The sequence below is a fragment of the Delphinus delphis genome, chromosome 5 (assembly GCF_949987515.2).
Source record: "Delphinus delphis chromosome 5, mDelDel1.2, whole genome shotgun sequence".
In the NCBI taxonomy this organism is placed as follows: Eukaryota; Metazoa; Chordata; class Mammalia; order Artiodactyla; family Delphinidae; genus Delphinus; species Delphinus delphis.
In genome coordinates this window covers 33,479,359-33,506,619 of record NC_082687.1, presented here as the reverse complement: position 1 = coordinate 33,506,619, position 27,261 = coordinate 33,479,359, and the positions used below count along the sequence as shown (strand labels likewise).

The 27,261-nt window shown below is 40.1% G+C and overlaps 1 protein-coding gene and 1 pseudogene across 1 annotated transcript in view; one reads left to right on the top strand and one right to left on the bottom strand.

The window, feature by feature from the left end:
* The window catches only part of DCHS2 (dachsous cadherin-related 2), a 295,589-nt gene that overhangs the window by 55,938 nt on the left and 212,390 nt on the right, over positions 1 to 27,261 (top strand). The window lies entirely within an intron of this gene.
* On the bottom strand, positions 742 to 2,457 carry LOC138414080 (uncharacterized; annotated as a pseudogene).

The window sequence follows — 27,261 nt, the reverse complement described above, 5'->3', positions numbered from 1 at the left end:
GATCCCCCACCTTTGCCTGCAAGGGCTGCAATTGTGGCTGCATCCAAGGAGCCGGCTTCTGTCTCCTTGCTTTTACTGCCCTCTAGCACCGGGCCTGGGCTTCACCTAACAGCTCACTGTGAGATAAGCAATCATCGTGCTTGTTGTGGTTAGCCCCCTGTCTGTTTGAACTATTGCCTAAGGGATTTTTAGAATACCTAGTCTTCCATATTGCTTGAAGTGGGAGTGCTTACCCAGGTCCTTTCAGATGATTGTAAAACTGTTATCCTGGGGATGATGCTTTTAGGATCAGCAAATAAAAGGATCTCCAGCTGCCTAGATCCATCCTACTCATATTTGTAATAAGTGATAAATACTGTTTCTTTTTCTTGTAACAATTTTTCCTGGCACACTCATGTAGATCCTGTTTAGTTTCAAAAACGATTCAGGGTTATTTGGATGAATTTAGATTTTTCCCTTTTGAGATACATGAAATGAAACCCAACTTCTGATTCTTTGAGCTTCTTTAGTAGAGCTAGTTTAAGTTCTTGACAAGTTAATATTTGTTAGAAATTTGGTTCTGCTTTCTATTAAATATGTAAACAACAAATAGTTGTATTCTTTCTCTTCTGCATAGTGATTATGCTGAATTATAGTATCAGGCTATATAACAAGTGATATGTATCAACATGAGCACAAAAGCTGTGATGACAATTGGCTTGATAGATTTTGTGTTTGTGTTGTACGTGTGTGTCGCAAGTACTAGATCACTGCGTTAGTACTGTGGCCACGTTGTTCTTGAGCCCTTTGAGCACTGACAGGAAAGGCTGGGGAAAGAGGCTGATTGGTGTCTATGTAACAGGTCATCCTGTCCACTTGATTATTAAAATCTTTCTCTGCTGAGATAACCCTTTGATGAGCATTCATGTGGACACAAATATCTTTTAAGTTTTTAGGCACATACCTCTTCCCTCCTCCTTACCAGTTTTCTCATCATATTCCTTCCAAGTTCCTGACCATCCAGTCAGACCATTGGCTACAGCCCATGAAGCAGTATGAACTCGTATCTCTGGCCGTTTCTCCTTCCAAGCAAAAGGAACAACTAGAGGCGCTACTTGCCGTTCTGTCCACTGGCAGGATTTCCCTTCACCACTTAGGTGTCCCAGAAAGGGGCTGTAGGGCTGCAGTCGTCCACTCTTGTGTGGTGCCCGCATATCATGTAGAACTGTCTGTGAAAGAGCCTTGGGTTTTCTCTTTCCCAGTCAGAGGATTGAATGGAATGGCCCATGAGGTCACAGGTGTGGGCTGGGAGAGAGGAGGTGACAAAGCAGGAGTGGGGTGGGGGCCATGGGTATTTGGGACATTTCAAGGCTGGTTTGATCCTGTATATACCACTTCCGTTTGATGATGGGTGCTGCTGTGCACGCCCTACTTTATGATGTGGAGGGTCAGACAACACCCAGTTCATGATGGGAAGCTCAGATCCCATGGGAACTTGGTGGCCCATGGTCAAATGTCTGGTGTCTGTTAAGGCCCAGCAGCAACCAAGAGCTGTTTCTCAAGAGGAGAGTCATTACCTAGATGATGGCAGAGCTTTGCTCCAACATCCTGAGGATCTGTGCTGGGAGTCACCTGTAGGGGACCTTCCAAAGGCTGCCAATAGTCTCTGTATTTGCCACTTACACTTCAGGCAGCCTTGGATCTGCTGGGTCATGTGGCCCAAGTGACAGGGCAGCTTGCACAGCAGTCTGGACCTGTTGCAGAGCCCTCTCTTGTCTGGACCCCACTCAAAACTAGCAGCTTTTTGAGTCACTTGGTGAATGGAGTAGCACAGCCAAATGAGGAATATGCTGCCTCCAAAATTCAAAGGGGTCTGCTAGGCATTGTGACTCTTTTTCAGTTGCAGGAGGGGCAGATTCAACAACTAATCCTTCATTTTAGAGGAGATGTCTTGACATTCCCCATGCTCCTGGACTCCTAGAAATTTCACTGAAGAGGAGGACTCCTGAATTTTTGTTTGGTGTCTGTTCCATGCTCTAACACACAAGTGTCTTACCATTAAGTCTAGAGTAGTTGCTAGTACCAGGAGCTTTCTATGGAATATTTAGAAGAGTGCCCAGGCATAGTAAGTACAGAATAACTGTTATTTTGTCATTATTACCAGTGATTGGTGAAGAAAGCTTGTTGAGAGTATGTTTCATTCAAAGAAGCACAGTCTGAGCAGGAATTCCAATCTACCTAGAACTCTCTCCAGTATTTAAGAGAATCCATGTACAGAGTCCAAGGCAAATGTCAGTGAGGATCCTAGTCCCCTCCCTATTCTTTGGCACCCTGTAACTTTGGGAGACTGGAACTTTCCTACACCAAAAGAACTTTTGCTTTCATCTGTGCTACTCTCCCCTCCTCACTGTCTTTCTCTTTGGATTCCCAGCAACCTCCGTACTGTTCCCCCAGGATGACCTCCTCCCAATAGGTCATGCTTCTTCTGTCTTCAGCTTATGAGGAATATAGATATTCTCTAACCATTTTCTTCTGGAATATCCATTTGCATTGATTTTGCAGTTTCTGTGCTCAGAGAAGATAAAAGGGAAAGCCAAGCTTGTCATGCTCTTGTGTTTGCGGGGGCTGGGAGGAGAGGCTGGGACACTAGCATGGTAATGATTTTTGTATAGTTACAAATGCCATAAAGAGGCTAATAAAAATATAACACTGATGATCACAAAAGCAAAGACAAATTGCTGTAAGGAGAATATTCAATATTGCCATTTGTTTAATACAAGTTAAAGTCTGAAAATTCCACTTATTATTATTATTTTAACAATATAAAAATCCTTGCTTATACACATTTTCATCTATTTACTTGTGGATTAAAGGTGTGAGAAGAAATAAAGTTAATTTAAAAAAAGATTTTATTTATGCATTTTTTTACTTTTTTATTACCTGTGGAATGGAGATAGGGAATAAATAAGATGAATTTAGAAGAAGGTAATTCAATTTAAAAACATGAATAGTGACACTTAAATAATGATATTAATGATTTTTTTTTCAGTTTTTGAGATGTTTAAATGACAAATTATATCATGCATATATGTGCAAAATCCCATCCCCTTCTCCAACCAAGGTGTGCCAGGACAGGGGGAAATAGAAAGGCAGAGGTGCCATTTTTTATTTTTATTTTTATTTTTAGAGATGCCATTTTTTAAACCTACTTTTTATTTTTGATGTTACTTCACCAAAACTGGGGTATCAGTGGGAGTGTCTCATGCATGAGTGCAGTGATGAGGACATATAAACATGATTCCTTCCTCGAGGAGTTTAGGTCCAGTGAGGAGTTGCATATTGACCGGCCAGTCACATGGGTGGAAGTTAAATTTATGTTTCAATGAGCACTACAGGGAATGTTCTATGGCAATACCTGAGGATGGCGAGGACAGGCAAGTCTTGCCTGGGAAAGTGCTGTTTATGGAGCTGAAATCCGCAGGTTGGGCAGAAATGTATTAGGCAGAAGAGTTGGAAAGCCTGGCTGAGCTGGAAGGAACAGGACAGAGGAGAGGCCTCTGGGGCCAGAGAGAGAAAGCTGGGGGCCATGTAAGGACTTCTGACCTTGTTATATAAAGCCACCAAAATGTTTTAAGCAAAGGGTCCTTTGGAGGGAGGAGGCAAGACTGAGGGCAGGGAGAGAAGTTGGCAAGAGTTTCCTGAAACTGCATCTTGTTAAGAACAAAATGTAGTTTGAAGTTCAGCAGGGAAAATCCAGATCTGTTCCAAAATAGATTTCCAAAACAACAAGAGCCCCTAAAGATATGAAGTTTTAATAATTTGTAGCTGAAATTTTTATTGAGACTATCGTCGATGTACTTGTCGTGAGGAATAATACAGGGAGATCTATGTGGCATTTACTCAGTTTCCCCCAATGGTAACGTTTTGCAAAACTGTAATATAATATCACAACCAGGATATTGACATTGAAAGCATCCATTTATTTAGATTTCTTTCATTGTACTTGTGTTCACTGTGTGTATGTTTAGTCCAGTGGGAATTTGTCACGTGTTCCACATGTGTAGGTTTGCATATCCACCACCACAGCCAAAAAATTTTGGATGAAAGAAAAGTTAACCCTCTAATTTGGAATAGTTGATAACCAATTATATGTGAAGTGGTCAAAGAGAAACTATAGCCAATTTATTTGACTTCTTTTCATTAGCCAGTATTGCCCTTTACTTTTGAAATCTGGTCGTTTCCCAGTGTCTTTTGAGAGGCCGCAGCATGGGCCCCATGGCGTGGCTGCAGGATGGCCAAGTGGAGATGCATCCTCTGGAGCTGCACCGCCTGGGCTCAGGTCCCAGCCCTGTCCCCTGTGCTCTGTGTGGCTTCAGGCAGGCTACTTGGCCTCTCTCTGACTCAGTTTCCTCATTCGTAAAACGGAGGTGACAACAGGGCCTACTTCCAAGGTTGTTCTGAGGATTAAATAGCACATTGTGTAAGTTACTATCATCTGTCAGTGAAATTCCAGAAGCACATTCTGGCACTTAGCTTCACTCTGTGCAAAGCAAGACATTCTCTTGACAGAAGGTCTGTGGTAACTGTTGTATGTGTTTAAGCTTTGGTGTGAATCTGAGTGTGTAGCTCTACATTTGTCTCCCAGGATGTATTGGCCCTGATAAAATATTTCAGTTTCAGAGCTGTGATGAAAGCTTTAAAGATAAACTCTTTAACTTTTGAATGTAAACTATTATGGATTAGACTTTTAGATCATTTCTATTTCCTGAGAAATCTTAGTGATTTATTAAGAGCTGATACCACCTGTCTGATATAGGAGAGTTAGACTGATTTTTGGAAAAAAGGTGGTGTTCTTCCTGACAGGAAAATGGAGATGAGATTGTAGAAACAATTATTTAAGAAATATTTGTATCCTCTATGAATTTAGTAAAGAATCTCTTTTCCTGATTTTACCGAGAGATTTTGAGTCCTCTTTGAGGGAGAGATGATGCTTTTTTTTTTTTTTTCATTTAGGATTCTATGGTCAGGTTTTTTGTTCTCCTTGTGGGACATGGACAGGTTCAGACAGAAGGGCAGGTGGCCTGTGCTTTTGTTGTAGGAGGTGGTGTGCTTACAACAACCAGCTTTTTGAGGCCATCCTAGGGCATCCAGGGAGGAACATGAAGAATGAATTATATGTATTAAAAAATACAACCTGTTTTCCTTTCTTACTTGTGAAAGTGACATGGGACATTGCCTCCTAACCCAAATACCCTGGAGAAATGGAGTTCCTGTTTACATGGGGTAGATTTTCTCAGGCAAGAAGACAAGAGAGATTCATACATTCATTCAGCAGATATTTATTTATTGAAGCACCGCTAGGTTCCAGACACTATTCTAAGCCCTGGAGATAACAATGGGCCCAAGTCCCCTCCTTCAGGGAGCCATTCTACTGGGTGAGAAAGATAATAAAGAACCAAGTAATGAGTGATATGTAGTGACAAACGCTGAGAGCAGAGTTAAAGCAGGATGAGAAGGCGGAGAGACAGGTGTTGCCCTTTCAGATGAGGTGGTCAGGGGAGGCCTCTCTGAGGAGGTGACACTGACCAGAGACCTGAGTGGAGGGAAGAGCCAGTTGCCGTGGCCGTCTCTGTGGGACCAGTCATCCTGGCAGAAGAGACCTCAAGTGCAAAGACCCCGAGGTAGGAGAGTGCTTGCTGTGTCTGTGGCAGGATTAGGAGCTGAATGAGGATTGAAAAGTAAGCGTGGATGAGTTTGGAGAGATGGTCAAGGGCCAGCTGAGGGAAGGCTTCATAGGCCATGGGAAGGAGTTTACATTTTACCCTGAGTGTAAACCACAGTGAGTGGAGGCTTTTGAGACCAGCAAAGTAATATGATCTGATTTATCTTTTAAAAGGATCCCCAGGCATTGTGTGGATGATGCTCTGGTGGTGGTGGTAGTGGTGATAAGGCAAGATCCCCAGCACAGAGAGCTCTTAGGAGGCTGTTGCAATAATGCAGGCGAGAGATGGTGGTGGCTCAGCCATGTGGAGAGAATTCAGATTCAGAATCTATGCTGATTGTAGGGAAGACAAGATTTGCTGATGGATTGGATGTGGGCAATGCCAGGAAAGCACTCTCTAAGGATTTTGGCCTGAGTAATTGGGTGAATAAAGGTGCAGGTGCTAAATTATGGGACCTGAGAGTAGTAGGTTTAGGGGAAGAAGTAAGGAGTTGACTCGGGTGCATGTCAAGTTTGAGATACCTACAAAACATCAAAGTGAGATGACAACAAGGCACTTGGAACACTTTTCTGAGGTTCAGAGATTGGAGCCGGAGATGTGCATTTGAGGGTCATCAAAACTATTAGTCTAGACACATCATCAGTGTATTGAATGTGGTAGAGGAGAAGTGTGTGCTCTAAGCCCTGGGATAGCCTATCCAGAGAAGGAGAAGTAAGCAAGGAGCCTGAGAAGGAAGAGCTGGAGAGGGAGGATGGAAACCAGGAGAGTGCTGTGTCCTGGAAGCAAGCAGAATGAAATGTTTCAAGAAGGAAGAAGTGATAAATGTTGTCAAATGGGACCTGGATAAAGATGAAGGCTAAGCATTGGCCACAAGCAGTGAGCAGCTCATTGGTGATCTTGATGAGCAGTTTTAATGGAGTAGAATATAAAGAGAAGAGACGACTAACTACATACAACTCATCCAGGGAATTTTGCTGTGCTGCAGAACAGGGGGGATGGTGGGGTAGATGCACGGGAATGTGGTTTCACTGGAGATATTGATTGATTGATTGATTGAGAACTAACAGCGTGTTTGTATGCTGAAGGAATTATCTGGATAAAAGGGACAATCAGTGATGCCTGTTGCGTGGGGTAGTTGCAGGAGCAGAGCCCTGGAGTAGGGGAGGGAGGTTGGGACCCAGAACTCAGCAGGAAATGCATAGAAGTGTGGGCATGTGTGCAGAGGGGTTGGGGGTTTGGAGTGGGAGGATAGAGAAGTTCTTATTTTCTCAGAGAAATAAGGGAAATAAGAATGAAGGTCATTAGCAGGGTGCCGGTCGTGGAGGGGATGAGGCCATTTAAAGAGAGTAGATCTCCAGTGGGTCTCCTCGAATGGGAATGTCCACGTGGCAGACAGATGTTGGATGCCAGGCAGCTCTGATGCCACTAAGGTGGTAGTAATACATTTTAAGGGAGATGAACCAGTGTAATTGTGATTGTTTTTAGTCATTTTGTTCTATAGAGACATCTATAGTAAGTGGAATTGGATTTAACCAACTTTGGAGCAATGAAATTAAGGGATTGGGCAAGCAAGGTGTTTTTAACAGTGGGCCATGGAATCTAAGTGCTGTGAGGAGGGAAGTGAGGGCGCAGGGAGGAGGTGGTGGCTGTTGGAGGTGGTTGGAGTGGGTATACTGGAGTGGGTGGGCTGGAGGGAGGGGGGTGGTGGTCAGGACAGGGGTAATTGAAGCTGAGATGTTTGTAGGCGGTGTGGTCATCAGCAGTCACAGTGACAGGATGACCAGAGACCTGAATACTGAGGAGCACTGGAAGACAGCATCTTTGGATGTGAGGAGGGTGTGGACTCTGGCATCTGGGTTTTGGAAGAGTAATTTATGTGAAATTTCCAAACTCAATCAGACTAGTGATCAAGAGAAAGAACCATAGCAAAAGGTTCTAGAAATAAGGGGGGAGTATTTCTGGATATAGTGGATAACTGTAATAAGCTTGTGTAATAAGCTTGCGTATCTGGAGACATGGCCTCAAAATGACCTCGGGTTTTAAGAGGGAGGAAGGATAAACAGCCTGGGAGCAGCAGAGGGGATATGTGTCTCACCCCCAGCCTGCTGGCACTAGGACTGTGGGAGAAAAACAGCTGTCACTCAAGAGGGTGGGAGGATAGAGAAGTTCTTATTTTCTCAGAGAAATAAGGGGAATAAGAATGAGGCCTAGGTAAGCGTGCATGTCCTGGTATGAAAGGCATACAGTTTTCACCAGGGTGAAGGGAACATTCAGAGAAGATGGTGAGAGCACAAGGGGATTTTAGGTTTGGGGGATCCAGGAAGGGCATGTCTGAGTCAGTTAGGGGATGCTCAGAGCCCTGTGGGGGAAGGGAGTCTAGGAGTTGAGGCTCTGCCTTCTTATGGGGACTGAGGTCAGCATGGGAAGCATGATAATGAGATCTGCCTGAAGGTCGCTTAGAGGAGACAGATGATCAGATAATTCTAGCATCCTCCATGGGACCCGCCATTTATGCTGTGTCACAGGGCACCATGAGGTAGAAGGATAAATAGTGGTCTCAACCAGAATACATAGAATTCTGTGTACCTGCCCCCCAAATTCTGTTACTGGCAATAATGAGTCTGAGATCACCCAGATGAAGAGAATAAAAATGTTTGGAGTATTGAATGAGTATGCTGTATTTGATGGAGAAGTAAGGACTCCACCCGTCTGGATTAGCAGTAAGTAAAATTTGCTCACCCATTAACCCAATGGTTATTAATCATCAGGTGTGGAGAATGAGGAGCAAGACTCCTTCCCTCCCAATAATATAACTCATGAGAATGTCACCCAGACACAACCCGCTGTGGCCCTTACTTATGTCTTGTCCTCTCCCCAACTCTTAAAACAAGAACTTGTTGGCCATACAAGGGTATTTATGTTTGTTAGTAAATAAAGAACTATTTTTTATAAAGTAAAAATGCTTTATAAATAAACAGTGAGACTCTCAAGTAGAAAACAACGGCCTGATAAAGAATAACATAATTCTTTCAGTACAAATTTAAAAATTTGTAAGCAAATCAAGTCGTGTTAACTCTGATAAGTGTATTTATAGTTTTTTTTTTTTAATTTGGAAAAGGGGTGTTCTGCTACAAAGGACCTTAAAAGTGAAAGTAAGAAAGAACTTCTCTGAAAATCTTTTATGCATGTGATACTATTTGCTAGCAAATACAGAGAGCTTTACCATTTTTTCAGTTTTATTTTATGACATATATTTAGTACTTTGTGTGGTTTTAAAAATGAACTTTAGGGACTTCCCTGGTGGTGCAGTGGTTAGGAATACTCCTGCCAATGCAGGGGACATGGGTTCAATCCCTGGTCTGGGAAGCTCCCACATGCTGTGGAGTAACTAAGCCCAAGCCCGTGTGCTACAACTACTGAAGCCTTCATGCCTAGAGCCTGTGCTCTACAACAAGAGAAGCCACAGCGATGAGAAGCCCACACACTGCAATGAAGAGTAGCCCCCACTTGCCACAAGTAGAGAAAGCCCGTGCGCAGCAACGAAGACCCTACACAGCCAAAAATAAATAAATAAAAATTTTTAAAAATGAACTTTATATGTATTAAGTAACCTGGGAAAAATACAGAAAAATGTTCATCAATTTATGAACTATTATAATCTCTGCTTCTAAGACAGCTGATTCAGAGTCTTATCTTTTGGGGTCTCAGAACATCAACAGGTTACTACTACTGTTAATGCAGAAATCTTCTGAACATACCATGTTACATATTGAAGAACTCTTGGCTAAAGTTCTAAACTATGATCAAACCAATTTCCATCCAGCTTTTAAGTCATCGATGTTTTCCATTCTATTTTAGCACATGATTCCAAAAAAGACTTAGCATTTTTTCTTTTTAAAAGCACCCAAATATCAAACAACTGTCAGTGCTGCAATGCCTCTTCATTTTTGCTCTTGCCAGCAAGAGTGTGAGTCATTTTTCTAAAATGCTGGAAAAGTTCAAAGAGACTTCATAGTAACTTTCAAACTGGTGATATATATGTGTGTGCCTTTTGCCCATTATAACTCCAGGCATCCCATGTTTTTTTGCTAATGACATATGGAGTCATAAACATGTGAAAGACATTATTTGATGAAAGAGAGAAAGTCTGAATTATGTGGCAAGAACAGGGTTCAATTGTGATTTTTTTAAAATGTCTCTATTTTTTCTTTATACTGTGTTCTTTGGTTTTATAACTTCTTGGCCTGTAGGAATAAGGAGGATAAAACCTAACTGTTTGTGGGCAACTAATGGAATGATTTGTGATTTCTGTGTCTGAGAATACAAATATGTTTAAACATTCACAGAATTTCATCTAGTCTCTAAATCTTTAACTGGGGTGATAATTGGTTTTGCCCCAAAAGGCAAAAATTGATTTGGGGGGAGTAAAAAAAAAAGACAATTCTTTTGGCCTTTCAAAGGGTCACTGTACATAAATAGAGATACAGAATATCTGTATATTTCATGAAGAGAAGGATTAGAAAAAAATGCAAAAAAAAGAGCTCCTTAGAGGGACGATACTTTAAAAAAGGGTTGAGGTGAAAGACTTTCACTCAGAAAACTGTAAAACACTGATGAAAGAAATCAAAGATGACATAATAAACAGATGGAGAAATATACCATGTTCTTGGATTGGAAGAATCAATATTGTGAAAATGACTATACTACCCAAAGTAATCTACAGATTTAATGCAATGCCTATCAAACTACCAATGTCATTCTTCACAGAATTAGAACAGAAATTTTTACAATTCGTATGGAAACACAAAAGACCCTGAATAGCCAAAGCAATCTTGATAAAGAAAAACAGAGCTAGAGGAATCAGGCTCCCTGACTTCAAACTATACTATAAAGCTACAGTAATCAAGACAGTATGGTACTGACACAAAAACAGAAATATAGATCAATGGTACAGGATAGAAAGCCCAGAGATAAACCCACGCACACATGGTCACGTAATTTATGACAAAGGAGGCAAGAACATACAATGGAGAAAAGACAGCCTCTTCAATAAATAGTGCTGGGAAACCTGGACAGCTACATGTAAAAGAATGAAATTAGAACTCTCCCTAACACCATACACAAAAATAAACTCAAAATGGATTAAAGACCTAAATGTAAGCCTGGACACTATAAAACTCTTAGAGGAAAACAGGAAAAATACTCTTTGACATAAACCACAGCAAGATCTTTTTTGACCCACCTCCTACAGTAGGGAAAATAAAGACAAAAATAAACAAATGGGACCTAATGAAACTTAAAAGCTTTTGCACAGCAAAGGAAACCATAAACAAGACAAAAAGACAACCCTCAGAATGGGAGAAAATATTTGCAAATGAAACAGCAGACAAAGGATTAATCTACAAAAGATACAAACAACTCATGGAGCTCAATATCAAAAAAACAAACAATTCAGTTAAAAAATGGGCAGAAGATCTAAATAGGCATTTCACCAAAGAAGACATACAGATGGCCAAGAGGGCCATGAAAAGATGGTCAACATCACTAATTATTAGAGAAAAGCAAATCAAAACTACAATGAGGTATCACCTCACACTGGTCAAAATGGCCATTATCAAAAAATCTACAGGGCTTCCTTGGTGGCGCAGTGGTTGAAAGTCCACCTGCCGATGCAGGGGACACGGGTTCGTGCCCCGGTCCGGGAAGATCCCACATGCCACAGAGCAGCTGGGCCTGTGAGCCATGGCCGCTCAGCCTGCACGTCTGGAGCCTGTGCTCCGCAACGTGAGAGGCCACAACAGTGAGAGACCCGCGTACCGCAAAAAAAAAAAAAAAAAATCTACAAACAATAAATGCTGGAAAGGGTATGGTGAAAAAGGAACCCTCCTGCACTGTTGGTGGGAGTGTAAATTGTTACAGCCACTATGGAGAACAGTATGGAGGTTCCTTAAAAAACTGAAAATAGGACTCCCATATGACCCAGCAATCCCACTACTGGGCATATACCCTGAGGAAACCATAATTCAAAAAGGCACATGTACCCCAATGTTCATTGCAGCACTATTTACAATAGTCAGGACATGGAACCAAACTAAGTGTCCATTGACAGACGAATGGATAAAGAAGATGTGGCACATATATACAATGAAATATTACTCAGCCATAAAAAGAAATGAAATTGAGTTATTTGTAGTGAGGTGGATGGACCTAGAGTCTGTCAAACAGAGTGAAATAAGTCAGAAAGAGAAACACAAATACCATATGCTAACACATATATATGGAATTTTAAAAAATGGTACAGGTGAACCTAGTGGCAGGGCAGGAATAAAGACGTAGAGATAGAGAATGGACTTGAGGACATGGCAGGAGGGAAGGGGAAACTGGGGTGAAGTGAGAGTAGCATCGATACATATACACTACTGAATGTAAAATAGTTAGCTAGTGGGAAGCAGCAGCATAGCTCTGGGACATCAGCTTGGAGCTTTGAGATGACCTAGAGAGGTGGGATAGGGAGGGTGGGACCTAGAGAGGTGGGGTAGGGAGGGTGGGAGGGAGGCTCAAGAGGGAAGGGATATGGTGATATATGTATGTATATAGCTGATTCACTTTGTTGTAACAGAAACTAACAGTATTGTGAAGCAATTATACTCCAGTGAAGGTCTATTAAGAAAAAAAAAAGGTTGCGAAACACTGATTTAGTCTTTGGAGATAGAAGCTCAGTACCAAGATAAAATGAGGACCACGGACATGATAATATAGGTAGATTTTGAAAATAAATTCCAATTGCATATTTTCCAAGTATAATTTCGTTTGTTTGCTAACCATCTATCTTACACTGAGTTTTCAGTACATCAGCCTCTTAGAAAGTCACACTGGCTAGTTATATGCCAGGGTTCTGAGCGGAGTGTTGTCTGGCTCAGCTTTGTTTTACCCTAGTCCTTTCCTCCAGCAGCTGACTGTCTTTGGGGGGAAATGAGATAAGGAAAGTAAAGTACTTGGCATGAACGCAAGCGTAGACAGCTGTGGGATCACAAAGGAAGAAATAGTTAACTTTGCCGGAAGGTAGTTAGGAAACAATTGATTAAAGAAATTACTTTAGACCAAGGAGTTTATGAACTTGGATGGGAAACAATTATGTCTTTATTTTTCAATTAACTCCATATGAAATTTACTGTTTCCTTCCACTATGATGTGGCAAACCACAGTAGAATTAGCAGTATCTGGACTTTTTCACCAAAAGATGTAGATATTTTCATAGCACATTATAGTTGTTGCCACTATCTTGAAATATTGTTTATGGTCATAACTACTTTGAAATTACAGTAGTTACTAGACCCACCTCTAGGTTTTGTTATTTAACATGTTAATAAATTACCTTATTTTGTAAATCTCATATTTAACTGTATAAAAATTGAAAACTTCTATTTAACAAGGGCACCACAAAATTAAAAGGAAAATATATAACACAAGAGATGCATATTCATAACAAAAATAGAGCTCCTACAGAAGATTCATGGGATTAAGGAGAAAATTCATGGCTTATCAAAGAAGTGTTATGATAAGACAGGTTCTAGAAGAAGATATTGATATAGCCAATTCAAATATAAAAATATCTCTCAGGTCCTCAGGGAAATATGAATTTAAAAAACAATTATTTAACAATACTTTGGCAAGTTGCCAAAAACTAAGGGTGAAGGTGTAAAGTATAATAGGTGTAGGAAAATGAACGCTTTCATAATGTTGGTGCAAAGTGGTAAATTCTTTTTTCAGGACAATTTGATAGTAGCTTTTAGTTTTTTAAAATGTGTTTATTACTGTGGACCCAGAAATGTCATCTTCAGAAATTTCTCCTATAAAAATACTGGCATATATGCACATAAATATATGTACAAGAATGTTTGGCAAAGAAGTGTTTTCATTGTGAAAAACTAGAAGTGACTTAAAGGTCCATTAGTGGGGAAATTAACTGACTGCATTGTCAAATTCATATAATGATCTATCAATAATATGCAACTCTGGATAGGTATAGCTATATCTACTGACATGGAAACTCTTCTAAGACATATTGCTGTAGGAAAAGTCACAGGGAAAATATGTAGTATAATCTTGTTTATTTAGAACATAAAAAAGCCAAAAACTCAACAAAGTCGAGAGCATGGAAAATTGTCTTGACGCATACAAGCCCAAGTCTTCATAGATATTTCTGCTGATGGGAGGAGTCAGGGTTGGCAGGATGAATGATGAAGGAGTTTGATGTTACTCTTCTGTGACATTGACCTTTTTATTCATGTACTACTGCATAATTAACTAAAAGGAAGAAAATTCTAGAAAATTACTACATTTACAATGACAACAAACATAGAGATGACTTAGGAATAAACCCACCAGGAACTGTGCAGGACTTGTGGAAAAAGAGCTATTAAATTTTATTGAGATATATAAAAGAAAGCCCAAATAAATGGAGGATGTACCGTATTCTTGACTTGGATGATTCAATATATGTGTATAGATTTTAGTGTAAATCTAGTCAAAACCCATGGGAAATTAAACTTGACAAAATGATCCTAAAGTTCTTCTGCAAGAATACGAATCATAGGCAAGAATAGCTTAGGAAATCTTGAAAAGAATAATGAACATGTGCCTGGGCAGCCAGATATTAAAGAGAATTCTAAAATTTAAGTGATGGAAATAATGAGTACTTGGCCCATGATTAGACAAGAGGACCCATTTAACGGAATGGAAAGCCAGAAATTAGTTGGCTGTCCACTACAATCTCTTGGTCATTGATTGGCATTTATCTACTGGAGACTCACAGTTAGCCTGCCAAGCCATTTATGATTACCCACAATGGGCCATAGCCAGCCTTGACTGGTATCTGCCCTTCCTACCACAATTTGTACCAATTCAGTGTTTGGTACTCTATTACATATGGCAGGCAAAGGATGACCATTTCATTGGGTTTACCTGCCAAGGTGATTTTAGGGGCAAATGTCTTGTTACTGTAGTCTCCTTGAGGAGGGTGCTGTGGGTGCCTGCCTGGGCACATATTGGTGTAGAGAGGGACTGAGGAGGGTCATTTTTGAAATAAAATTTGAACCTCTGCTGTATAACATTTAAGATAAAGGATTTGGGGTTTTTAATTTATTTTATTATTTTTTTATTGAAGTATAGTTGATTTATATTATATTAGCTTCAGGTGTACAACATAGTCATTCAATATTATTATAGATTATACTCCATTTAAAGTTATTACAGAGTAGTTTGTGTCTCTTAATTGCATTCCACTACCTCATCCCTCCTCCCTTCCCTCTCTCCACAGGTAGCCACTAGTTTGCTCTCTTCATCTGTGAGCCTACGTCTTTTCTGTTATATACATTCATTTGTTTTCTTTTTTAGATTCCACGTGTAAGTGATAACACAGAATACTTGTCTTTCTCTATCTGACTTATTTCACTAAGGATAATACTCTCTAGTTCCATCCACATTGTTTCAAATAACAGAATTTCATTATTTTTTATGGCTGAGTAGTATTCCGTTGTGTGTATATATATATATATATATATATATATATATATATATATATATATATATATATATATATACACCATGTCTTTATTCACTTATCTATTGATGGACACTTGGGTTGCTTCCATATCTTGGCTATTTAAATAACACTGCAATGAACATTGAGGTGCATATATCTTTTCAAATTAGTGTTCTAGTTTTCTTCAGGTAAATACCCAGAAGTGGAATTGCTGGATCATAAGGTAGTTCTATTTCCAGTTTTTTTGAGGAACCCTCATATTGTTTTCCATAGTGGCTGCACCAATTGACATTCCCACCAACAGTGTTTGAGGGTTTCTCTTTTTCTACATCCTCGTCAACACTTGTTATTTGTTGTCTTTTTGATAATAGCCTTTCTGACAGATGTGAGGTGATAGCTCATTGTGGTTTTTATTTTCATTTCCCTGATGATTAGTGATGTTGAGCATCTTTTCACGTGGCTGTTGGCCACCTGTGTCTCTTCTTTGGCGAAATGTCTATTCAGGTCCTCTGTCCATTTTTTTAATCAGATTGTTTGTTTTTTGCTATTTACTTGTATGAGTTCTTTACATATTTTGGATATTAACCCCTTATTAGACATATCATTTGCAAATATCCTCTCCCATTCAGTAGGTTGCCTTTTTGTTTTGTTGATGGCTTCCTTTGCTGTGCAAAGTCTTCTTAGTTTGATGTAGTGCCTTTTGTTTATTTTTGCTTTTGTTTCCCTTACCTGAGGAGACAGCTTCAAAAACATATTGCTAAGACAAATGTCAAAGAGCATACTGCCTATGTTTCCTTCTAAAAGTTTTATGGTTTCAGGTTTTACATTTAAGTCATAAATGCATTTAGAGTTCACTTTTGCACGTGGTATTAGAAAATGGTCTAGTATCATTCTTTTACTTGTAGCTGTCCAGTTTTCCTAATGCCATTTAAAGAGACTGTCTTTTCCCCATTACCTATTCTCTTATAAATACACCAGTCATTGGATTTAGGGCCCACCTAATTCAACACGACCTCATCGTAACTTGGTTCCATCTGCAAAAACCCTATTTCCAATAAGGTCTTATTCACAGGTATCAGAGGTTGGGACTTGAACATATCTTTTGGGGAGACACATTCAAACCACTATAGGAAAGAATCAGTTACTGGAGCCAGGGGAGAGATAGAGAGAGATGGGGGTGGATAGCTCTGTAGAGGCCTCCCTTCAGAAGCTGATGACCCTATGAAGATGGAGCCAGGGAATAGATGCCCCGCTCTCACTTTCTCCCTCTCATCTCCTACTCTGCCTCCTATTGGCTAAGCTCACTGGGAGTCCAGAGAGCAAGGGAGCCTCAGGATGTGATCCGTACAACGAGAGACTTGAAGGCACAGAGCAAGGTGGACAAATGTAGAGACAGGATTGGGGGCATAAGTGTTGGATTGATTGAAGCCCTCCCACTCCTTTTTTATCCCATCACTCCCCCTATTGTCCTAAAAGTTTTATTCTCCACACCTATTCTTTTAGTGGCCACCTTCCTTTTATAAACGCAAATGATGGCCGGTGAAATATTAAATATAGGTAACCAAAAATATATATCCATGCTCAAAAGAACAGCTTCTTCTCTGTGGAACAAATGAAGATGGTAATTGAAGCCAAAGCCCTAGGGTTGTTGGGCATTGGTTCTGGGATGGTCTGGAAGCAGGAAGTAGTGGCTAGGAGCTCAGCTTCTGCAGATAAAGAGGACTGTTGATCTAGGCAGCCTGGGGACTCAGAGCCAGGTGGCCAAAAAGGGAGCCAGGCTTCCTGTGGGCTTTGAAGTTGGGAATATGATATCTCAGTGTCCCCATGGGATAGGAGCCTTGAAATGCCATTACAATCCTGGAAGAGGTTCAGCTGATCAATGTTACTGTCTGCATAGAGAAATTCAGGAAAATATGTCAACTAATTATTAGATGACCTCTCTGAACTGTACAAGATTGACATAAAAACTCAGAAGCATTCGTATATACCAGTAAGAAACAATGAGAAATTGTAAGAGAAGATAACTAACCTTTTAACAAAATATATCTAATAAAATATGTTCAAGAAAATTTCTGAGAAAAGTTCAAATTGGTATTGAGTGATACAAGTTGAACAAGTACAACTTAGGATATAGTCAAAATGCAGCTTTAATTTTGTCTCTTATCTTCCCCTTAAAAGAGGAAGAGGAGATTGTCCCCACACCTGAATTGCAGCTTGCACTATCGTTTCTGGTGACTCTTGGGTAACCAGGTCTCATGTTCCCTTTAAGTTGCACACACAGTCTTATTTCAGTAAATAGAACACCCGGTCTCCCATCATAGACAAAACTCAAAATGTAATTTAGTGTTAAATCTCTCCATGCACTCTAGCTGAGGTCTGTTCACTCTTTCTTTTTCAATATTGTAAAGATGTTAATGCTCCCCTAAATTGACCTGTAGATTCTTTGCAATCCCAATATAAGTCCCAGTGGGGCTTTTCGGTGGAATTTGACAAGCTGATTCTAAAGTGCATATAAACATGAAGAGCACCAAGAATGAAGAGGCACTTTTGCAGAACAAGGTCAGGGGCCTTGAGCTACCAGGAAAGAAGACATAATTAAAGCATAATAATTAAGATAGCATATCTCTGGTATAGGAATGGACAAATCAATTCATGGAGCCCAGAAACAGATTCACACGTATGACACTTACTTATTTCACCAGTGGCACTGCAGAGCCACAGGGCAAGGTGGTCTTTTTTCATTAAATGGTTCTGGGACAATTGGAAATTTATAGAGAAAAAATGAAATTGAATCCCCCAAAAGCAGTTGTCCTAGATAATGCTGAAATTGAATCCCTAAAAGTAGTTGTTTGTGTTGATACAAGGATGCATACATTTTTGAAGCCTATTGATAGATGCTACAGCACACAGCTCATCCTTAGAGTTAAAAGATCCATAATTCAGACTATAGCTGCGAGAACAGGTCCAAGAATTGTATAGCATCCTCTGCTCCTCGGAAGAGACCATTGGACTATATAGTTAACTCCTTATCCTGGGAGATTAGTTCTCAGTTGTCCTCAGGAAGGAAACTGTCATTACTGAAAGTGGGGTCTAGTTGCTCGCCACTCAAAAGCCAATACTTGAGAGGCAAGGGTGGCGGAAAGGAAATTTTGCTTTATTTTGGAGGCCGGCAACGAGGGGAGAGGGCAGACTCATGTCCACAAGCCGACTCCCTCACTGACAGCGGGCAAGAGCTTTTAAAGGGGGAGTTTTGAGGTGTATAGTTGGAAGGAGGGTGCTACAAGTAGAAACAGCACAATGAACTCTGACAGTCACCTTGAAATTGGTCATGCAGTGGTCTGATCAGTGTCATCTTGATTGCTTTAAGTACAGTTAATCTTCAGTTCCAGGGTTGGTTTGTTCCCATTTCTTTGAGGCCAGTTCTTGGAATTGTGGAGCTTATGTCATGGCTACAGTCTGGTCAGCATGTAGTTAACTTCTTCCACCTGGTGAGGATTTCAGTCTCTACAAACAGCTGGAAGGATGTGGCTCAGAATATTACCTACAGTCCTTGAGGAGGAACTAAAGGTCCTTGACTTTGCTTAATGACTAAACTATTATTATTTTGTCCTCTTTGACTGCTTTCCTTTGCTTCTGCATTCTCTCACTTCTCTGATTAAATTTATTCTTTGACTAAAGTTTTTCCACAGGCAAAAGGCAGGTGGAGGACATGGGGGGAAGGACTATAGGGTCCTGCTCCATTTCTCTATGAGGTTACATCTTACTTTTATTCTTCCTGGAATCTCCAAATATCTGATCAGAACCCCTAGGGGACATTGAAACAGACTTCCCTGGGGAGTGCTTTTGAATTTCTGACACTGCCCAGGCTTAAAACAAATGTCCTTTTCTCCTTTTCGTATTTAATTTTAGCCTGTCGTGAGTTCTTAGGTGAACCTTGAAAACTTTTCAGGGCCTTAGGGTATGGCCTAATATTTCAGTGGCATAAACGTGGCTAGTTTAAAAAAAGAGCATTTCATAAATTGACATAACAGGCCTTAGGCTCCCATTTGTGCCCTTTACATGCATGCCAGGCCATCCTCTCCTGCTTATGGAGCATTTTTGTGTATGCCTCCTGCCTCTTAGTTAGAGTCCAAAGTGCTAAAGACAGGGATCATGGCTTATTCGAGGGGCACCTACACTGTTATTGTTATCAAATTATCGTAATCATGGCTGACATTTATGCTTCTATGTGCCAAGCCCTATGATAGGTACTTTGTATCATCAAATGTATTCCCAAGACACCACCATTATGTGGGTAACTGTTAGAATCCCTATTTTGCAGTGGTAGACGTTGAGGCACAGGATGTAAAGTGATATCCTGGAGATCGCACAGCCAGTCAGGAGCAGAGCTAGGGGACAACCCCATGGGAATCCTATTCTAAAGTCTTGGCTACTCACTACGGGATAAAGTTTTTTATTATATGCAGCAGAAACTGATTAAGAGAAGTTTTGAAGTTCTATGGCAACAGAAACTGACCCTGGCTCACTTAAGTAGATGAAAATTCTTGGAAGCATATTGGATAGTTCAACAAATTGATCCAAAGTCTAGGAAACAATAGCGTAGGACAGTGGGCAGAAACCCAGACAAGCTGGGTCACGTTGCAGAAGTGGTCTGAGAATCTGCTGCTCTGGGTGCCGTGCCAAGGCTGCATTTTAAACTGTCCCCTCGTTCTTGCTTCACTAGCTCAAAAGTTTGTTTTCTTGTGAAAACTTCCATTTAGCCAAGTCTCAGACACCTGTGTGTGTTCCATCTGCCAAGGGTGAGGAGAGGGAGCATGTGGCCTCCTTTGGCTTCTGCAGTGCGAGGTAGAACTTGGCTTCCCATCCAAACCCACAAGCTGAAGGCTTCCCCGCGGGGGGAAGGGGGCTTAGATGTTGTGCAGCCAAAAAATGATGAACAGTCATGACAGCCCTCCTGTCTGCTAGAGCATATTCATCCTGTGGTGCCAGTCCTGCACACCCAGAGGGGCCCACTGGGCACTAGCGTGCCATGCCTGGTTCTGTGCCATTGCCAGATTGTGCCCGCATGTTTCTAAGATTTCTCTAAGAGTTTCCTGAATGTTTAGAATCATAATTAGATGTCCTGCTAGAACCTCATACTTTAATTGCATTCATTTGCTTTTCTTTTCAAACTTGCGTGGTTCTCTAAACATCAGCAGCATTGTCCTTTTACCCAGTTCTCTCTTTCCCATTCCTTTGGACCCCAACACCAGATATTTACCAAACCTTAACACATCTGTATTTTCTAATGTCTGGAATTGTCCCTCTCTTTTTGTTTTCACGCTTCTTATATGTTTGTACCTTTATACCTAACTGGATTTCATATCTCCAGTCTTCCCTCTTCCAATCTGCTACTGAATTAAGTTCCTCTGAAGTACAGCTCAGGCCATATTGCTCTCTTGCTCCCTACTCTTCATGGTTCCTGAACTTGAGTTCAGAGCATCATGTGATATGGCCCCAGACCACATCCCCAACCTAGCTCCTCACTTACCACCTTCATCCACACTCCCTCAGCCAATCTGGGCGTGAATATTCTAGAATATTCTGTCTGTTGCCTGCTTACAATGTGTAGGATGATTGATTGGCTTCAACTATATATTTTATCACAAAATTCCTATGTGATAGGTTTTATTCTTTCCATTTTACAGAGCCTTTCCCTAGGTCGCTCTGTAGTAAGTGATGGAGCTGAGCTTCAAGCCGAGTCTTTCCAGCTCCGAGGCCATTGTTCTTTCCAGGACAGTCTCCAACTCTTTGCACTTGCGTTTTCAGTTCTGTGTGGAATCCCCTTTCCCTTTATTTCTATGTGACTGAAATTTCTCCATCTTTCACGACAACTCAGATGCCACCTTCTCAGTGAAACATTCTTGAATCACTGTAGCTCTGAGTAACCACTGGTTCCCCATGGGTTTTATCTCTTTTATAGGTCAACACTTTGCATTATGGTCCTTCATATACAGGTCATGTGAGGGGTCATATGTGACTTCCTGCTTCTTCCCTTACATTGTCAGGTATTAGCACTGATGAACAGAATGCTTCCTGATCCAAAGAACACAAAATGTAAAAACAGTGGTCTTAAAGGATCTGTGTTATCAGTAGTCACCAAGTAAGGACACCTGTTCTCTGTTAGCTATTCACAACTACCTTTCACTGTCTGCCACCAAGAAGTAATTAAAGTTGAAGTATATTTAGACGAGATAAGATAATATAGAATTTCTCTCCCTTGTTGTTGTAGGAGGAGTTGGATGGCCAACTGGGGTTGGGGTTGGGAGTGGGTAGGCAGGTCTGGGGCCCCAGGAAGAGTCTGGCATGTGATTTTGATCTAGGCAGGCTGCACATTGATCCTGAGGAAAACAGAGGCCACGAGGTCAACCAAGGAAGGAAACTGAAACACAAGGCATCGTTGGGGATCAAAGGAAGGGCCAGGGATCCCCCTGCCCCTGCCTGGGCCCCAAGGTGTTCCAGTCCAGGGGAGCAGGTGGGGTATCGGTGGCAGAATGTCTCACTAGTTGAGTGGAGTGGGATACTGAACCCCTCCTTATTTTTTCCCCAAGGCCAGAATGGCTCCCAGAGAGTGGGTGGGTACAGGGGAGAAGCAATTAGACATGCTTGGCTGGGGTGAGTGGCCTGTGGTGTGTGGGCTGAGAAGCTGACGACAGGATTACTTTTATTTTATTTTTTAACATCTTTATTGGAGTATAATTGCTTTACAATGGTGTGTTAGTTTCTGCTTTATAACACAGTGAATCAGTTATACATATACATATGTTCCCATATCTCTTCCCTCTTGCGTCTCCCTCCCTCCCACCCTCCCTATCCCACCACTCTAGGTGGTCACAAAACACTGAGCTGATCTCCCTGTGCTATGCTGCTGCTTCCCACTAGCTATATCTATTTTACGTTTGCTGGTGTATATATGTCCAGGCCACTCTCTCACTTTGTCACAGCTTACCCTTCGCCCCCTGTTTAACAATTGGTTATGGTTCACTGAAACCCTGTGGCCTTGGGAGTTAGCTCACAGCTCTGTTTTGCCTTAGTTAAGTGGAGCCTGATGAAGCAGAAATGCATTTTCTATCATATGATGTAGAGACCTGGTGGATGGAAATTCAGTTCCTGCTAAGTGTTAAAATGCTAAGTTCTCCAAATTAACTATCATGTCAGTTTCAGAGTTCCAATTTTAATGATTAAGGGGACCTGCTAATTGGTATTTGGCTTCTAAATAGAGGAGGGATTTTGTATTCCTACTAGATGGTTTTCAGCAACATTCACAAGTGATGTCGGTCGATTAAATTATTCTATCTGGAAGAAATGTAGCTTTTATTTAGCTTAGGAATTTTGAACAGGGAAGCATCCTCCAAAGTCCACCTGAGGGACCGCAAGAGCTGGGACTGCTGTTTCCAAGTATTTGCATGTTGTGGATGGACCACAAAGCTGCTTATCCCCCTGATGGCACTAGAGCTTGCAAAAAGTCTTTAGTCCTCTCATTCAAGGACTTTGGGATGACTTTGGTGGTCAGTCTCCTTACTGAAATGATAGACTCTAGCAGGCCCTGTTGCACAGCACAGTGAATAATTGCTGTCACCTGTTACTTGGTCATGAGTCCCTGAGTCCAGAGATCCTGTTTATCTCCCACTGTCAAGGTATGCTTATCAGGAATCTGCTTTGCACCGTGAGGTCTTCTCTCCTGCTTGGAAAAGTTGTTAATTAAAATGGAAATAGAGCTGTCGAAAGTGAATTATTGAGTTCCATGGTTATCTTTGGACTCTCTACCTATCCTAGATGTCATTATCACAGGGGAGGGAGGGGTCCTACTGTGGGCATCCTCCAGAGACCATTCACTACCTGGCAGAGGAGGAGGTGGTATTTGCAGATAACGCAATCCTCAATCTTAAATAGGACAGGCTTGAAGGAAAATTACCTTCCTGGTTTCCGTGAGGCATCTGATTTGAGGTAAAGCCTCAGGCATGCAGGCGTAACGAATTTACTAAGAGTTCATAAGATTTCTGACAAGTTGCAGCTTTTAAAACCCTTAGTGCCAGTGTACATATATTTCTTCACAATGTGCAGTTGGGCTGTTTATCCTGAAATCCAAGTGATTTTAGTTTGATTTAGTAATTCAATTTAATGCCTGCATGATTCATTTTCTCAAAAGAAAATTCATTTTAGTTGTTTAGATCTGTAGCTTGCTTTCATCTTCATTTTCTGTTCTTATATGTTTTTTTGTTCTATCCACTGTAAATTTTCATTTTTCCACAGCCTGTATTTTCTTGTTTTCTTTAGCTCCTTATGATCAGTGTGTAAAGACTAGTGAAGCTTTTCATTTTCTTTTTCAGATATTATACACATTTGCTTCATATGTTCACAGGTTCTTTTCTTGGTTCAGTTGTACTATTGTTTACATTTGCTCAGTGACTTACTTCTACTTATGCCCTGAATTGTAGTTATTCAGGATCCAATTTACTTCTTTCTTCTTCTTGAATGCTTTGATTCTCAAAGCTCCTTGCTTTTACTTGCTGTTGCAGCCCTATCTACTATTGCTTGTAAAAGAAGCCTTTTTTTTTTCTTTTCCATTGTAGCTTATTAGAAGATATTGAATATAGCTCCCTGTGTTATACAGTAAATCCTTGTTTATCTATTTTATATATAGTAGTGTGTATCTGTTAATCCCAAACTCCTAATTTATCCTTCCCTCCCTTCCCCTTTGGTAACCATAAGTTTGTTTTCTATGTCTGTGAGTCTGTTTCTGTTTTGTAAATAAGTTCATTTGCACTATCTTTAATTTTTATTTATTTTCAAAAAAAATTTAAAATTGAGTTATAGTTGCTTTACAATATTGTGTTAGTTTCTGCTGTACAGCAAAGTGAATCACTATACGTATACATATATCCTCTCTTTTTTGATTTCCTTCCCATTTAGGTCACCACAGAGCACTGAGGAGAGTTCCCTGTGCTATATATACCAGGTTCTCATTAGTTATCTATTTTATACAAAGTAGTGTGTATATGTCAATCCCAATCTCCCAGTTCATCCCACCCCACCCTCTCCTTGGTGTCCACATGTTTGTTCTCTATGTCTGTGTCTCTATTTCTGCTTTGCAAATAGGTTCATCTGTACCATTTTTCTAGATTCCACATACATGTGTTAATATATGATATTTGTTTTTCTCTTTCTGACTTACTTCACTCTGTATGACAGACTCTATGTCCACCCACATCTCTACAAATGACCCAATTTCATTCCTTTTTAAGGATGAGTAATATTCCATTGTATATATGTACCACAACTTCTTCATCCATTCATCTGTCGATGGACATTTAAGTTGCGTCCATGTCCTGGCTATTGTAAATAGTGCTGCAATGAAAATTGGGGTACATGTGTCTTTTTGAATTATGGTTTTCTCAGAGTATATGCCCAATACCGGGATTGCTGGGTCATATGGTAATACCATTTTTAGTTTTTTAAGGAACCTCCATACTGTTCTCTATAGTGACTGTATCAATTTACATTCCCATCATCAGTGCAAGAGGGTTTGCTTTTCTCCACACCCTCTCCAGCACTTATTGTTTGTAGATTTTTTGATGATGGCCATTCTGACTGGTATGAGATGATACCTGACTGTAGTTTTGATTTGCATTTCTGTAATAACTAGTGATGTTGACCATCTTTTCATGTGCCTCTTGGCCATCTGTACGTCTTCTTTGGAGAAATGTCTGTTTAGATCTCCTGCCCATTTTTGGATTGGGTTGTTTGTCTTTTTGATATAGAGAGAGCTCCATTAGCTCTTTGTATATTTTGGAGATTAATCCCTTGTCAGTTGCTTCGTTTGAAAATATTTTCTCCCATTCTGAGGGTTATCATTTCGTCTTGTTTATGGTTTCCTTTGTTATGCAAAAGCCTTTAAGTTTAATTGGGTCCCATTTGTTTATTTTTACTTTTATTTTCATTACTCTAGGAGGTGGGTCAAAAAAGAAAATATCTTGCTGTGATTTATGTCAAAGAGTGTTCTTCCTATGTTTTCCTCTAAGAGTTTTATAGTGTCCGGGCTTACATTTAGGTCTTTAATCCATTTTGAGTTTATTTTTGTGTATGGTGTTAGGGAGTGTTCTAATTTCATTCTTTTACATGTAGCTGTCCAGTTTTCCCAGCAGTGCTTATTGAAGAGACTGTCTTTTCTCCATTGTATATTCTATTTCCTTTGTCATAGATTAGGTGACTGTAGGTGCATGGGTTTATCTCCGGGCTTTCTATCCTATTCTATTGATCTATATTTCTGTTTTTGCACCAGTACCATACTGTCTTCATTACTGTAGCTTTGTAGTATAGTCTGAAATCAGGGAGCCTGTTTCCTCCAGCTCCGTTTTTCTTTCTCAAGATTGCTTTGGCTATTCAGGGTCTTTTGTGTTTCCATACAAATTGTAAAATTTTTTTTTCTAATTCTGTGAAAAAAGCCATTGGTAATTTGATAGGGATTGCATTGAATCTGTAGATCACTTTGGGTAGTATAGTCATTTTCACAATATTGATTCTTCCAATACAAGATCATGATATATCTCTCCATCTGTTTGCATCCTCTTTGATTTCTTTCATTAGTATCTTATAGTTTCTATGTACAGATCTTTTGCCTCCTTAGGTAGGTTTATTCCTAGATATTCTATTCTTTTTGTTGCAATGGTAAATGAGATTATTTCCTTAATTTCTCTTTCTGATCTTTTGTTGTTTTTGTATGGGAATACAAGAGATTTCTGTGCATTAATTTTGTATCCTGCAACTTTACCACATTCATTGATTAGTTCTTGTAGTTTTCTGGTGTCATCTTTAGGACTTTCTACGTATAGTATCATGTCATCTGCAAAGAGTGACAGTTTTACTTCTTCTTTTCCAATTTGGATTCGTTTTATTTCTTTTTCTTCTCTGATTGTCATGGCTAGGACTTCCAAAACTATGTTGAACAATAGTGGTGAGAGTGGACATCCTTGTCTTCTTCCTGATTTTAGAGGAAATGCTTTCAGTTTTTCACCACTGAAAATGACATTTGCTGTGGGTTTTGTTGTATCTGGCCTTTATCATGTTGAGGTAGGTTCCCTCTATGCCCACTTTCTGGAGAGTCTTTATAATAAAAGGGTGTTGAATTTTGTCAGAAGATTTTTCTGCATCTATTGAGATGATCATATGGTTTTTATTCTTCAGTTTGTTAATACGGTGTATCACATTGATTGATTTGCATATATTGAAGAATCCTTGCAACCCTGGGATAAATCCCACTTGATCATGGTGTATGATACTTTTAATGTGTTGTTGGATTTCGTTTGCTAGTATTTTGTTGAGGATTTTTGTGTCTATATTCATCAGTGATATTGGTCTGTAATTTTCTTTTCTTGTAGTATCTTTGTCTGGTTTTAGTATCAGGGTGATGGTGGCCTCATAGAATGAGCTTGGGAGTGTTCTTCCCTCTGCAAAGTTTTAGAAGATTTTGAAAAGGGTGGGTGTTAGCTCTTATGTAAATGTTTGATAGAATTCACCTGTGAAGCCATCTGGTCCTGGAATTTTGTTTGTTGGAAAATTTAAAATCACGATTTCAATTTTATTACTTGTGATTGGTCTGTTTATATTTTCTATTTCTTCCTGGCTCAGTCTTGGAAGGTTATACCTTTCTAAGAATTTGTCCATTTTTTCCAGTTTGCCCATTTTTTCCACATAGAGTTGCTTGTAGTAATCTCTTATGATGCTTTGTATTTCTGCAGTGTCCATTGTAGCTTCTCCTTTTTCATTTCTAATTTTATTGATTTGAGTCCTCTCCATCTTTTTCACGATGAGTCTGGCTAAAGGTTTATCAATTTTGTTTATCTTCTCAGAGAACCAGATTTTAGTTTTATTGATCTTTGCTATTGTTTTCTTTGTTTCTATTTCATTTATTTCTGCTCTGATCATTATGATTTCTTTCCTTCTGCTAACTTTGGGTTTTGTTTGTTCTTCTTTCTG